Here is a 3,330-nt window from a genome sequence, read left to right on the forward strand (position 1 = left end):
CAATATTAAAGAGTGATAAAAATGCAGGTAAAACAGACAACTTTGTATAATGTTAATCATCTGCAGCTCTGCTTTCTGTAGCACACATCAAACTCTGTTCTATGGGAGCTCGAGCGTTCACTCATAGTGCTCCTCAACTCTAGGATCCTCTTCCCTCTCGAATCCATCAACTCGACTCAATAACACATTTTAAAACTGCCCTCAAAACTTCTCTCTTCAAACTGGCATACCAGTTACGAATTTAACACTGTTACTGCCTATGTATCTTATTGCTATTTGATTTGATCATCCTCTTTGTTTTTATATCTTATTACTGTTGGTTAATTTCATTGTAAGGTGACCTTGAGTGTTAAGAAAGGTGCCTATTAAATAAGATGTATTATTATCTGTCAGAAGACAGAAGCTCAGCTGAAACTAGACTTTAGAGCATGACCGTGAGCCTAACCATACCAGTCAATTCACCAAAGAATGGAAAGTTCTGGAATGGCCAAGTCAAAGCACGGAGCTCAAGATGCTGTGGGTGGGTCTGATGGGTGTCACATCACTTAGCATAAAGAACTGCATGGAGGTGTGGGAAAAACTTTTCTTTTGTTGATGTCGGAGACGGCTAGACAGTTCTAGAAAGCAAGGGGGCAATGCCAGCCGTTAAGAGGCCTTGGGAGTTACGTTTTCCACACACAGAGATTGTATATAATGTTTGTTTTTCATTGGATTAAATAATCGCGAAGTCACATTTTCACTGTCCCCCAATTACATTACCTATAGATTTTGTCTATGTCAAGATCAAATCAAAATGTCCAACTATACTAAAAAAAAAATTAAAAAATGACAGTTTTACACTACCTTACACCAAAGCCACACAGGTTAACTGGCAGCTCTCTTCAATGACACTGTATGAGCAAGTAAGCCTGGCAATGGACCGGCACATCAATCATATGAACCCGCTGCTCCTGGGATAGGTTCAGTCCCTTGCCACTCCAAAATCACTGAAATTGAAGAATAGTTAACCTTAGCAAATGTAGATTTGGAACCAATGAGGAGCACCTCAGTTTTATTGGTTTATTTCCATCCATCCATTCATTTTCCAACCCGCTGAATCCAAACACAGGGTCACGGGGGTCTGCTGGAGCCAATCCCAGCCAATACAGGGCACAAGGCAGGAACCAATCCTGGGCAGGGTGCCAACCCACCGCAGGACACCCACAAACACACCAAGCACACACTAGGGCCAATCCACCTAACCAGCATGTCTTTGGACTGTGGGAGGAAACCCACGAGGACACGGGGAGAACATGCAAACTCCACGCAAGGAGGACCCGGGAAGCCAACCCAGGTCTCCTAACTGCGAGGCAACTGCGCCCTTATTGGTATTTAATTGGAGAAAATTGTGAGCCACTCCAAAAATCACTGAATTGGGTTTGAGGAGTTTAGCATTTCTTACATTAACTTACTTAACGTCCCAGGCAGGCCAAAGAAGTTATTATTCAATATAAAGGATGAAGAAAGTCTCGGGCAGCAGCGCAGGCTTCTTATGTAAAGCTGAAAGTTAGGCAGACAGATGGCTTGTTTCAAATGCAGCTAAGACAATAAAGCAATTGTTTCACATCTCGGAAGTCAACCTGATCAGCATAAGAAGTGACAGGAATGTCAAAGATGTGGAAAAACAAGTTGGTCTGGTGGAAGCGGCCATCTGATTATTACCTGTCTGTGAATGCCTGATTGCACCATTTCCCCCAACACTTGTGTTTCTTGTGTAAAATCTGACCTTTAGATCAAATGTTTTTAAAATATATTATGTTTTAAGAGATAAAAGGTCAGGATTTGGGAACTTTTACAAGATACCAATCAGCACCAAAGAAAAGCACAGCTTCTTTGCTTAAAACAAAAGGAACAAAAAAGTAGCAGAGAGGAATTTTCTCAAGGGTATGCGCTTACAGGTCATCACTTACCTGATACAACGCCATTCAAAGTAGTCATGCATAAAGCACCTCAGACTACCAAACATACAAGAGCAAACTGAAATCAATGTAGAAATTTAGTGACAATGATTGTGAATGCTAGGTTTGAAGAAAATGCCATGTCTATACTGGCAAGGGCTACTATGGAAAAGGAGTCTGTGTATGGGCCACTACTCTCAATTGGTTACAGTTAACAGTAAACTCTTCATATCTGAAGAATCTGGTACAGGTGGGCACAGTTGTTTGGTTTGTTGTCACTACATCTGGTACCAGAATAGGCAGGCACATTTTTTGATTTGGTGTCACTGCTTCGGATACTAGTGCAGATGGGTACATTTTTTGTTTGCCGTCATTACATTGGGTACCAGTGTAGGTGGGCACTTTTTGGTTTGGTATCACTACTTCTGGTGCCAGTACAATTGGGCATAGTTTTGGTTTGGTGTCATTACTTGTGCTATGTGTGGAGGCGGGCATATTTTTTAGGTTTTGTGTCATTATTTCTGGTGCCAACAGTTGGGCACATTTTTTGGTTTGGTGTGGTTATTGTGAAATGCAACCGAAAGCAAATAGTGTTTCTCGAGGTAAATGTCAAGCAGGAGAAAAATGAACTGGCACTGCAGCAGTGCTTTATGCCCGAGGAGACCCTAAAATGACCTTAAAATGGACTAAGTGGGCATCACACTTTTGCTGTTATTTTGAAAAGACTTCAAGGAGGTCTTGCATTACTTGAAGTTGGGGAATAAAACATTCAAAGTAATTTACAAAATATGGCAGCTTTTAGGAAATACAAGTAAATGTGGTGCAATTTTAGGTTGTAGACATTTGTCTTTGGATTCTGCTTCCCATGTTCTCTATTATTAAGAAGGAACTCTGAGGTAAGCAATTATGAGGAATTTGGAATCTATCATAATAAAACAAAGATATTTATTCCCCATTAATGCAAATATGGTTGCACCTGTTCACAAAAAACTTTTCATGTGTGCTGCTGTTTATCCAACTTAAAATAAAGGCCACATGGCAAACTGAGGAGAAGAGTTGTTAGGGGACAAGCCAGAATCCAGTGCAGATGCTCAGACTACAATTCCCATTAGGCAGCAGGAGTGCTCTTGGACTGAACAGAGGGCAACAATGACAAAACGGCAAGTACTTTGGCTAGTATGTAATAATAGCAGTGATGTACATGGAATACAATTGTATTATTTTGCAGGACGGTTCTTCAATGTCAATCAAGAAACTGGGGGTGAGGGTTAGGGACAGGTGGGGGGAGGGTTGTCAAAAAATTGTCAATAAGCTCATTTTAACATGGTTCCACAAATTCCAAAAATTTTCAAGACAAATTTTTCAAGCAGAGAGCAAAATATTAACCACAAAA

This window comes from Polypterus senegalus, chromosome 12, assembly GCF_016835505.1.
Source record: "Polypterus senegalus isolate Bchr_013 chromosome 12, ASM1683550v1, whole genome shotgun sequence".
In the NCBI taxonomy this organism is placed as follows: domain Eukaryota; kingdom Metazoa; phylum Chordata; class Cladistia; order Polypteriformes; family Polypteridae; genus Polypterus; species Polypterus senegalus.